The sequence below is a fragment of the Mycteria americana genome, chromosome 6, assembly GCF_035582795.1.
Source record: "Mycteria americana isolate JAX WOST 10 ecotype Jacksonville Zoo and Gardens chromosome 6, USCA_MyAme_1.0, whole genome shotgun sequence".
Lineage (NCBI taxonomy): Eukaryota > Metazoa > Chordata > Aves > Ciconiiformes > Ciconiidae > Mycteria > Mycteria americana.
The window spans coordinates 37,417,392-37,430,925 of NC_134370.1; positions in this window are offsets into that span (position 1 = coordinate 37,417,392).

Genomic DNA, 13,534 nt, shown 5'->3' on the forward strand with positions numbered 1-13,534 from the left:
TATATTTATTTAGAACTATAGCTCAATTGTTTTCATTATGACTCCAAAACTTGGTGTAGTTGTAAACAGCTGATTAATCCCTAGCAGAAGCAATGACAATGAAATGAGGTTGAATAATCCAAAAACAATAGGATGCAATTGAACACTAATGGACTCCAGCATGACAGATGTTGAACGCAGGCTGTTACGCCCAGTTGCTCTGCTCTTAATATTCTGAATCCTAATGGTCTTGAACAGAGATGATAGTTGGGGTAGGGAGTCTCCATTATTCCATTATCAAAATGTATGCCACATCTTCAATTTTTAAAGACGTACAACTGCATCACGTTTCATTATAAATGTTCAACATTCCTACCTGTGTGCATTGACCTATTCTCCCAAACATAAAGAACTACTACCATGCATTAAAATGCTACTTTCTGAATGACAATTTCTGATTACTTGTGTGTGTGAGAGAGTTAAGAACAGCACCTTTCAGAAAATCCACATAACCATATGTCTTTCACAGAAGGATCAGCAATTAGAACTTGTGAGATATTTCTTTTTCTGAAGATGCTTCACGGGAAGTATTGCATGTGCAGCAGAAAAAAAAATACACCTCTGATCTTCATGCTATTGCTAGAGCATATTTTAGTGCTACAGCCTTCTATGCCCAAATAAGTTTGTTAGTTAAATCCTTTGTCTCTTAAAACAAATCTCAAGGGATTTTTAATGTAAAAGAACACAATAAAATTAAGGTGTTTTGTAGGTTAATAAATATTGTGCATTCTCATGAGATAGGTATTACTCAATTTAGATAATTAATCACTCTTAGTGTTAACAGTGCTGTTAACTTCATATCAGAAATATGAAAAGCACCCCCATAAAATATCATATGGTATAATACCATATTTTTTCATTTGTCAGTAGTTTTCCTATTTTTAACTTAATATGTCCTGCCAGTATGAATTACAATGAAGACTTCAAATATATTGAAAATCATAGTTCTTAAAAATTTTGTATTTTACTCCACTAATACATAGTAACATAGTACACAACAGTGCTGCTAATTTTCCCCTTCCTAATTGATTCACCACCATTCTCATCCTTTGACTAATAATACATTGATAAAATCTCAAGAGAGAAGCTGTGATTTATCTCTCTTACTGAACAAATTGTAACTTTACCTTAAATGATTTACTACCAAATCACAGGAGAAGGGCCCAAATCCAGCTGGAATAATAAAGAAACCCTAACAGGATTTTATAGCTTATAGGCAAGGCTAAAAACTGTTCCTTGGCAGATCAAAATGCCTGCTTTTCCTCATTTACATTTTTTTAGGTTTCTGCTTTATGAAAGAGAAATAAGAAAAGTAAGTATTAAGATCTTGTCCACACCAATTAATTTAGTTCATTTGCATAGCCCACGAGCCATATGAAAATATGTTATCTCAAGCTAGAAAATGAACTGCTTTATTGCTCAGTCAATAATAGAAAGATTATCAGTGAAATTTTCCCACGTTTCCTTCACCTGGTTTGATTTCCTCTATATTTCAGCTTGTCTCAGTTATTGCTTATGTAATTCTATTCCCTCCTCCATTTATTTTTAATAATTTCTCAGAGATCTTATTCTTCGAAATAATTTTTCAAATGATTCTCGAGATTTTTATGGTATAAGTTTTCAAAAAGCTATTAATATATTCTGATGTGATATACTGCTGTGGTGCTAAAAACTTTCCTAGATCCCAACTTATATTAGTCCCATCTTTATTGTATGTCAATCACTTCTCAAGAATTTCTATTTTACTCTTATTGTCATAACATAATCTTAAGCCAGAAGAAAATTAGAATCACCAGAAAAAAGTTCGATGTCTACTCAATTACTCAGATTTCAATCTTTGAATCTCTAACTATGCATGTACAAAATTTAGTGCTATTCCATGACCCTAGCACCATTATTCTTGATTCATATTTTAATTCTAAAACAGTATATTTAATCAAAATATTATATTTTTCTCAGAGAAAAACAAGAAAGACAGGTAAGAATGCTATTTCAGTCATAAACCAAATCATTATGTCTTCTTTAAGTCACCACTGATATTAGGAAAATAAGGGATAGTTTCAGGCCATTAAGGAAATTAACTAGTTTCAGGATTTATGACTACATACAGAAATACATCAAAAATTGTCTGCTAGATATCCAAGTTAATAACTCAGATGCAATTATCACAGCACCCACTAAGAAGAGCTGGATATCTTCCATGTGTACTACTATGGAAAACACAATCTAATTACTTTTGTTGTGGAATGACTGTGGCCAAATACTAATTTTAAAAGGAAGTGAAAGTAACATTTCTGATTAAAGTCTAATTCCTCGATACTTTCTCTTCTCTAGTTGTACTAAAAATAACATATACAAGCAATATATCAAAGCAAGAATCTTACCTTGTCCTTCTAGCCAGAACTCACTGTTTCATCTCAGGTAGATCCTTTCTAAAAGCCTCATCAAGACTTCTTATCACTGTAGTTTATACTGAGCAAAGCCGAAAGACTGGCATGCCGTATGCTGCTTAATTAAGAGCAGGTGGGTAACTACCAAAATATGACCATCCTTAAGGGCCCTATTTCTAGTAATATTTGACTCAGCTCATGAGACAGGCTAGAAATCCATGGTGTGCAGAATAATGTATTTTCCGTCCTTGGTTATTTACATTGTTTTCCCTATCACGGCTATAGGACAATCAGAAAACAGAACAATTCACAAGTGAATGTTGTTTCCTGACCTGAAAGGAAATTTATACACTAACTCATACTGGGTAGTTGAATAGCAATCTACAGCAGTTAAGATGAGTTTACAATCATTTCACCTAGTGCTTCCCAACCTCATACTGGACACCCTTTTCTACAGAGTGCTTAGAACATTTCATTTTCCCCTTAAGTCTCTCTGGGGTGAGCTTTTCCTTCTAATAGTTGAATAAGTAAGTCTCCCAACCACACTTAAGGCTCTACTTGCCATACTATATTCCAGCTATCATTTTTTCTCAATTTACCCATTTCTCCTTGCCAGTTATCCTTTTCTGTTCCACATTATCCTTCTTAAGTAGCTTTCCCTCAGGTGAGGCTCAAAAAGCATAGCTTTCCCCAGTGATCCTGCACAGAACACCCTTTCAAAAGAACTTTGTTTTAAAGCATGCTTCTACAACAGGAGATCTAAAACCTCCTAAAAAAATATATATGAGAAAGGGTTCATTTTATCATGGTACTAGAGGAACATCTTTTGAACCTTTAACTGTCTAAAATATTTCTCACCTATATTATGTATTGAATATGATTACTGTTGCATACATATATATACACACACATACGTATACATGACAGCTCATGAAAAGAAAGAAGTTTCCACTTAGAATGATATTGCAACCCATTGCACCACTAAAGCAGCAAAAAAAGCTTTGACATATCATTATAAAGCTAGCAAATTTTCTGAGTACTTGACGTCATATAGGTTCTCGTGTGCTTAAAAATACAGTTATCTACCAATGTCAATTCCACCTGTGCATGCTCAGAGATCTGCAAAAGGTGGTCTGAAGTTTTTCACAAAGGGACCTATAGGCAACACACAATAGGGGACACACAGTTACCTGGCATAACGTTCACCATGCAACTAGCATTGTGCAAGGAAACTTGGATAATGAAGTAGTACAGCTGTGTAAATTTTGCTTTACAGCTGAACTAACTAGCCTGGGCAAAACACTGATCCTCTGTTCCTGTTTCAACCATGAATTAACTTGTTCAGCACTAGCTTCAGTAGCACTGGGCAGTACAACTATGCCCACAGCAACCACTTCAAAAAAATTAAAATTACTGGTTAGGCATTACATAGGCATTCTGGCACAGGCAAGAGCAGAATCCATCTATTTAAGATGTAATTCAGTTTCTTTAACTCTTTTCTTTTCTTATATACCCAATTTCAATGAGGCAAGAGTCTTCTAGAGAAGACCTTCCTTTACTATATAGCTTGAGACTTACCAAAAGCACTATCTATGCTTTGCACCAAGAAACAGACGAAGGAAAGGATCTAGTTTACCCTCCTGACTCCAGACAGGAATTACTGGTTTTATGATCTCTGACAGATGTTTTTCTAACCTGTTCTGAAAAACCTCTAACAAGGTAACTAGCAGCACAAGTGATAAATTATTATCTTTTAATATACCAGGTAGCTCAGGATTAGAAAGACGAAGTAGGTGGTTGCAACATGTTTCCTCAGCTGATTTGACCGTATTTCCTCACAGCAGAAGGAAGTATAAACTCAGGACTCTTGGGTTCAACTCCAGATTCTGGAGGGAGCAGTACTCCAGGGGTTATTTATCTCTTGGTCCTGACTTCTGTCTGCTGTGGCCCCTACACTCTCTAACTTTTTCAGATGTCTCTCATCCAGTTGTCATCCTGCCCATTCCTCACTCCTGTGCACTACAATCACCTCTGTAAATATAAGGGGATCTTTGAGATTACAGGGAGATAAACTCCCATGTTTCACCTCCTGTGCCCACTGCCCTCCAAATACAATGAGATGCTCCTTTTAACCTCAAACGTAGATGTTTGTTCCAAATGGATTCTGCAGAGATGGTAACAGCCAAAGCCCAACAATTTATGAACCAGCATATGTGAACTAGGATTCATGCACTTATTTTCAAAAGTTTATAAATGTAACTAATTTTAATGAGATCCCTGGCACTGAAGCAACACCAGTGCTACAAACAAAACAAAACCAAAAAATCCTAAGCTTTTTACAAAGAATGGATTAACTACAGCTTCTCAACAGGAAAATCAGCTCAGTGTTCTTCCTTAATCAAAAGATATGGTCAATCTCAAGCAACAAAGGTAATGCAGTTTTGGATGTCATCTCATCTTAGCAGAGGGTGTGATTTGTTATTACATCTTATCTGCTAAAACTTCAGGCTTTTGCTGAACAGGTGGTCTTACTCCTTTCCTGGCCCTAGGTGCTTGCTTCCTCCCAAACACTGGCAAGGTAGGCAATAATGCAGCCATAGGGTGAGTCAGTTCCTCAACCTGACTTTGTGAAAAAACATTCTTTCGTACATTGTAGCTCTTAAACTCTTAAATTATCTATTTGCTATGCCATCTGAAGCATAATAAACACATTAATGTTATTGCAAACAATCACTGTTTAAAAAAAACCCAAAACATAATTTTAGTTGTCCTACGTTTTAAAAAACTGTTTCTTTTTTTAATTAGACAAAAAAATACCAAGATCATTCACAAGTTAGCCTTCAAAATTCATTTTTTCTTTGGAATTCAGAATGAAAACCACAAAAATTTCTAAACACAGAAACTGAACAGGTAACTATGCTGAGACACAGTTTGGAATTTCACCCTGCAATGAAATTACTTCCCTAGAAGTATCTATACTTTTTTTTCAGTGCAAGCATCACATTTACCGAAATTCCTCCTAAAAATATGTCTAATCCTATACCTAAAATGGCAAATATACTGTAATTTCCAATTCAATTATGCCTGTATTCAACCTACTTGCTAATCAGTAACTATGTATTCTACTTGGGCTTTGTTGAGAGCAGCGGTTTCCAGCTTTCACAAGACCATGGGCAACAACGCTAACTATATGTTGCAGACGTTGTAGCAGGTTCTTACAGCTGTGGGGTGTTAGAGCTCTCCCCAGCTAGCTGTTAAAGGTAATTGATGTGTGAAAAGACAACTCTTTTTTATTTTCTCACAAACCTTTTTCTCTTAATATGTGGGGATTGTCTTGCTGATACACAGGAGAAAACTAAAGCTGTTCATACAATAGTAGAGACTCTTTGTATTGGCAATGAACTTATTTTATCACAGCTTAGGGAAGAGACAGCTGTTACACTAGTGGAGTTTTCTGTTTACTATTAAGGGGAGAAAGAGGAGTAGAGAAAGGGAGATATAAAAGGTGCTTCATGGTATCAAAGGAGAGGAATGTAAGAATGTGCTCCCACTGAGTTTCCCAGATACATCAGCAGAAAAAGTCTTATTTAAAAATGAACAAACAAACAAACAAACAAACAATCTGCTTGCACATACGGATTTTGGTCAAGCAAGTAGCACAACAAAAAAAAAGAAAAATTGCAGCATTTTACCTATTGTATTAAAACTTTTCTGTAAAATTTGTAACTGTCAAAAAATTGCACTCTCTGAGTAGAAGCACCGTTTCTCTCCCTGGATACCAACAGCTAGTCCACTTCACTTCTAGTGAGTTCTTTTTCCTCATATGTCAACCTTCCACGGGACAGGACCAATAATGGACTCTACAAACATTCAGGCTTCTACTCCTTCCACCAAAGTGCTGGAACATTAATTTTCTCCATTTCTTCCTACAGTGAAAAGTCACTGTCTATAGTCTATTCTTTTCTCTATCAAGAGGCATGAAGACCGTCAGGCTGAAGCTGACATCCTCCTAGCACCACAGAAAACTAAGGAGACATGTAAGCGGGTGCTTCAAGATAGTCAATCTATGAAACACTATTACCTGTGTGTAATTTCTATACCATAAAGACTTTGCAATCTGCAACCTACAACCTGCTTCATTCAAAGTACAAAAAGAATTAATGTGCAGGAAAATACAAGGTAGTTTAAGTATGAAAATGAGTGTTGAAATTGTTGTAAATAGAAATACTTCTTAACAAGCAGACAAAACCCAAAACCCATAGAGAATGGTCCCTGTTTTGAGAAGCAGAAAAATGCACAAGAAAGAAGTTCTGTAAGGGATAAAATACAGTGTCTAATGCCATGAACGTGTAAAGACTTGAGTGTGTTTAATATTAGCCCTGAGTAATCCCACTGAATTCAATAGCAGCCTGCTTATAATATTTAAGATAAACACCAGCACTTGGAATTTCAGGGAAAAGAGAAAAAGCAAAGACAGACAATGGGGAAAAACAAGGACCACAAGATGAGATATAAGCAGAGATACAGGCAAGAACAGAAAGTGAGAATAAAAGGAAGATGAAAAACAAGGAAAGGTATAAAGTGGGCTGAGCTGCAACAGTTTACAGGGGCGGGAGTCTATAATATTAAGAACTGTCTTTTTTTTTCCTTCTCAAGCCCTTTGACTCCTTGTTATAACATGAAGAAGAGAATGTAATGCACTTTGGAAATGAATTACAGTTATACATCTGGTTCCTAACCAATTAGGAGGAAGACTCTCAAAACTCCTCATCTCCCGAAACATAATTAATGCTACAATTAAGGTTACTTGCCCAAAACAAAATCATGTATAGGTTGTGCCATATAGTTTATTGACTGAAATAAAAATATATGAAGCAACAATGGAGAGGGTGATGCCAAAGGATGCTGTAAGCTTTTTATAAAATAATTTTTCAGTTCACAAGGAGTTATTTTCTTGTGCAAACAGGCATAAAATTACTACCCACTGCCCTGCTTCTCATTGATTTCTACTTGGCACAGTTTGCCAGATGCTGTTCGGTCTAAGTGTTGCCTTGACCTCCACTGGTGATGCTGGCCCCTTTTTGCTTTGTTGCGCAGTATTTTCCCAGCAGGGAGGTCCCACCCTCTAATAGTTCAGTTGCAACTTTTGCTAAAGGCTTATAGGTTACCCATATGTTGTACTGGAGGAGCCAGCCTGACTGGAATTAACTCAGAAGTGGCGTCCAGCATTGTGGCTGGAGCTGGCCCAGAGGAGATTATAAATGCCCCCAAACTAATTAAATATTTTGTCTCCTGCTGGTAAACAAAAGCGAATGAGGGCGAAAATATGAAATGCCTGATTTAACTAGGATCTGTAAGTAGCTTGACAACGGCAACCCTGAAGTCAGTGATGCATGATTTAAAAGCCCCTAATGGGTCAAAGCTGTTACACAAATGAGACTTTTGTCAATTATCCTTCACTTTATATACCTGCAAAACTGTTACATAAATGTACTTACTATCAGTTTTCAGAGTATTTCACAACAGCATTTCTGGGGTATGAGCCCTACAGTCCAGATATTTATTTGGAAGCATTCTTAACTTTCACTTTGGCACTGAAAAAATACAGAAGATAAATATGACCACCCAGAGAAATACGCACAAATAGGAAGTGACAGTATTTTCAGTAACATTTTCAAGGATCTGAACTGTCAAATGGTGCTTCATAAAAATGAGATCAATAATTCTCTTATTTAATAACATATTTAGTAACTTTCTAAAAGATTGTTAGCTAAGTGCCTTTTTCAAGGCACTTCTATTTAAAGAAATATATATAGAATACATATAGAAGAATACATATAAAGAAATCAGTTAAATTATTTAAATATGGAATAATATATATTTAAAAAAATCAGCTAAATTATTTAAATAATGGATCAAATGCTTTTGATATATATCATTCAGATTTAGTGTATTCAGTTTTGTAAATTAAAAATCCTCTCTCATGGCATTTTAAATATTGTATGTCCATAAGGGTATGCTGTATTTCAAAATACACTACTGCAGACTTAACTTCTTTTGGTTTAGTAATGTATAATAGTTATCACATCAATATTCCATGAATATGTTTTAGAATGTTAAGTGAATAAATGTCCTACAAAAATCCCGTTAGTAAAGAAAATGAGAATGCTAATCAGATGTTCTATATATTAATTTTACATACATGCTTAACTTCACGTTTATGTTCTCCTACTGTAGTTAATGGGACTAATCAAGTGTCCAAAGTTAAAAAGAGGTGTAAGTTTTGGTCGTCCAGGACCTCAGTTCATAATGCTGTTAGTGTGAACTAGAAAGTGACTTGTTTAATGAAAGCATAGCATTCATCTTTTCTGGGAGGGCATGCGTTAAATCTTTATGTTTTCCATAAGCAGATTTTTTAAAAAAACTTACTTTTTAAAAAAACCCTTTACAATAAGGTTATCTTTACTTGCTGAAATTTGAAACGTACTGAAAAATGGCAAGCATCAAATATATGGGTAAAAGAAAAGGAAACCTTAAAACCAATTGATAGATACATATATATACATACATACATATACAAAAAATGTATATACATCTCATTTTTTATAGTACTTTACCATTAGATTTTTACTTTATAATTAAACTGTTACACAAATTAAGGAATCCACAATCAATTTAAGTAAAAGTTTACACTACTAATTGTAAGGGCTGATGTTGTAATTAACGCTTTCCAAATTAACTAGGAACTTTTGTAGCTATATTGGTTTGCATCCTGCCATAGACAGATGAGCGCACATGCACACATGCATATAACACATCTGCTCTTTTGTCCAAATGGACAGCAGGACGCCACAGAGGTTTTTCCATCAAAAGAAATGCAATCCTAAAAGATTAAGATGTTCTAGTTAGGCACATGCTAACGTTTGATGTTTCAGATCTTCAAATCTCCCAAGTGTCACATTTCCAAACTATAATGAATTAGATGTGATGGGTATATTCTAAAAGCTACTAGTAAAGCTGGTTGTGAATAAAGAAACACTTAAAGTAGTGATTGCTAATATATAATGCTGGATTTAGAATGCACAAAGGACAATGTTTCCCATTAGGTACATGAGAATAAAAAGTGATAAACCATGACTAGAATAGCAAAAAACTCACTTCTTCCAATGTATATAGAAAAAGGACTGAATATTTGGTATCAAAAAGCTTGTTGTTTGTTTTTTCTCCAAACTTGAGGATGGGGAATTTTTCTCAGACTTAATTAATATCACAGTGGAAATTTCAAAAACAGGTTTCCTTTTAGATATACAAAATAAATGACACAATCTTGCTTATTTAACTGCATACTTTGCCGTTTATGTCATCAGCTACTCACGGACCTTAATTCCCAATGCAAAAAATGCAGTAAGGCAGCTATATTTCTGTTGCGGGTGGTCTTCTTCATATATGATTGAGAAGCAAAAAGGTATGTATTCCTTTGTTTTTCCTTACAGCTTAAAAAAATGTGTCTGAGCATAGTAATAACTATATTTTTGTAATTCAGACTGACTGAAAAATGTGCATTGAATAAAAATGCTATCAGTTTAAATTAGGGATGCTTTTAGAGTCAAACACCAGGAAAATTTCCCACCCAAGTTCTACAGCATCAAAAAGTCAAGAATGCAAGCTTTACAGCAAGGGCTATTTAATCTAACAGACAAACCCATAAGAAGATGCAATAGCTGGAGGACAACGTTTGAAAACCATGAACTGGAAACACAGAATATGTTTTCAACAGAAAATTCCTAGATATTTTACCAAGGAATACGATAGATTCTTCATAAGCTTACATCTTTATATTAAATTTGCATGTCTTTCTACTATACCTAAATCACAAAGTATTGGCTTCAGTGTACAGATTGCTTTGTGGACTATTACCGTCTGCGATATGTGTTCAGGTCATCAGGTTAGATGATGGCCTTTTACATATATGCATCTATGAAATGCAGAAAAGACTACCAAAGTTACCTAATAATCCAAGACAGCGATCCAGTAAGAGTCTGAAACTACAAAGAATTTTGGCAAACTGCATGCAGATTAATTTCCCTTACTCTCTAAATCTTTTTCTTTAGGGAAAGCATGTATCTTCTTTAAGGTGACTGGAAGCCATTTAATGTATCTCAGGCATTCTGAGAATAAAGAAGCTGTAAAATTCAAAGTTCTCAATGAAGAGGAAACAAACCCAAATATTTTACTGGTATCACAGAAGCCCAAAATGTATCACCATATCACTCTGTCTTCCTCTGAATTTTGAAGAGTATGTGTGACAAAATAGGAACATGTAAGACTGGACAGGGAACACAAGCTTGTATCTATTTTTTTCAGAAGGGTTGTTTTCTAGAAAGGGTGTTTATTCTTCCACAAAGCAAAAGGATGTATGGATTAGAATGGTCTCAATACATTGTACATGGCCTTTGCATAGGTACACACTGGAAGAAGCACATGAGAAAATTTGTCCTAGTTAAGAAAAGACCAGCATAATCAGTCTCAGGTCTCAGTAAGAGAAGTAAGATGCCTGAAAACAGTTGAGGAGGGAAAATTAACATACAGAACTTATCTCTCTTTGACTTTTTCTTGGCTGGCAGAGAAGACTAACTGAAGTGATGAATTCATATTGTACCATTTTAAGGATCAAGATTCCACCTTCTTTTTGTCCATCTCAAAATTCTAGGGCATAGCACAACTTAATCCACATTCCCAGTCAGCAGGGAAATCTAGCAAAGATTATACCTCCTGAAGTACAATTCCCTTCGGAGCTCTTCCTGGAACTGTCTGACTGTAGCACCTTTTAGTCAGTGCTCGTGCTTGATGAGACAATTGAATCCTTTGTTAAGAACTTCCAAAATGAAACAAAAGTACCACTTAAGTGGTACTCTGACCGGGACTAATTCAAAGGTGTCTTCTAGTACCTTGGGACATGGTGTGTTCTACTTTGGAGAGAATCAATCAGTCAGAGATTGATGAAGGGGTGGTGAGGTCAGGTTTGCAAATACAGAACCATCTGCAGAGTCTCCTGGGTTGCTACCTGCAGCATAGTAATTTACAGGAGCAGGTGTTGCCTTTTAATCTACATTTTTTTTTCTGCTGAAATTGTAACTTTATTGAGAAAGTGCCTGCAGTTTGTTATTAAGAGGGTACTTTGTTTATTGTTCCTATTAACTGCTGAAAGGTTTCTGAAAGTTGTAGTAACCATACTCCTTAAAAACACAGGTTAAGAACAGACACTGTGATGTTAAATATGTAAGTCAATCAGACACATCTTCAGAAAGCTGCTACGCATAAACATATTAAAGTCAAAAAAGTTGTTTCTAGAACAGAATTATTTTGTTCAGAAAGGAGCCATTTCTTTCTGAATATGGGTGACTGAAATTATCGCAGTCGTTAAGATTATAATTGATTTCTGTTTACAGCCATAAATATTTATGGAGAAAGGAGGCTTTCTGAAACAAAAGAAAAATTCAAGAATTCCAGCTGGAATTTCCCACCTGAATGCAGCTTCACCAAGCTGGATGGGCACTCTGGTAAGTCCCCTTTGGTTTGGATCCAAAGCATGGCAAAAGGTCAGTAGACAATACATTTGGATTCAAATTCAGGTTCCTGGCTTTGCTGCACCTCATACACTGCACCAGCTCTACTATAATCTACATAATCTCTCCTCTAGCCTAATATCTCTCAACCTGAATTCCAGTTCATACAAACTGTCTTTGCATCATTAACTTCAACTAGCGGCAAAAACTGAGGACATGCCCTTAAGTGTTTTAACTATGCTCACGTATTACAGAGTCTCTACACAGGCATCACACCTCCTTCTCCTCTTCCTGTTTGTCACAAACCTACTTCATCTCCTTCAAACTCCTTCCTCTTCACAATTCTAGAAATGTTCTTGAGAATTTTTCTTGGGTTGCTTAATGTATTTTATCTACCCTGTAATTCTTAACAGGACAAAAATTACATATGGGAAAGTGTTTTTTTGCTTTGGGAGTATCACAAAAAAAAAGTCACAGAACACTGCAAAGTGGATAAAACTTAGGCTTATATGATTCATGACATTAAAAACCAGAGAATGTCCTCCTTTGCCAATCAGTGAGGCTAAAACACAAGTTAAAGTGAACCTCTCGCTAAAGAAACCAACAGAGTTAGAAATGTTTATTTTTCCACATTCTGCTTTAGACCTTAAGTCTAAAGGTCTTAATCTAAAACTGACCTGTAGTAAAAAAAAATTCACACTTTTCAACTATCTGGTAATATATTGGGTTTTGTTATTCCACTTTCCCATTTCTTTGAAATTTTTTAATTATAGTTTGTAGTAAATTTTAGGAAATAAAAGGAGGACAGTGACTCAGCAATTGAGAAAAATCCCTTGTTCTATCTTTTTAAGTCTGATAATTACTTTAAAGACAGATCTACTCCTCTGGAAAAAAAAAACAAAAACAAAACCAAACCCATTTAGAAGTCAGAATCAAACTGCTTAATTGGCAGATTTTTCAGTTTTTAATTGAACTAATTTAATTTTTACCCGATATGGCATCACCCTTAATTTTCATTTAGTTTCCTTTTTTTACTTTTGGGAATGTTCCCTCTGTTCCTGGCATGTTTCCCTGTCACTCTGATGAATACTGAGACAAAGAAATCCTTCCTTCCCAGAAATAACTGCCTCATCTGTTGCTAATTTCCCTTCCTATCCCTTATGGAACACATGGCTCCTTTCTATGACCTCTTGCTGTGTACACATTCGTGAGATCTTTTATTCCCACCTTTTGCAAAATTTTCCAATTTTGGTAACAACTTTTCAATATATGTTTTCTGTCTATCCTCATCTAGGTAACACAAAAGAAATGAGAAGTATTTTCATGAATCGCTTAAGCAAAACTGTTAAATGGCTTATTGAATAAAAAAATGGCTTCCCATTTTCCTTTCATCCCTTTTAGCTGCATGTTCATTTCCATAGCAACAAACTTACATGGTTTCTGTTGCTCATTTTTTTTTTCTTATTTTGCTTCCTTCCTCGTGCTTATGTGCTTTCTTCCTGGCCCCTACATGAGCTAAGCCTCTGCACAGGCACACAC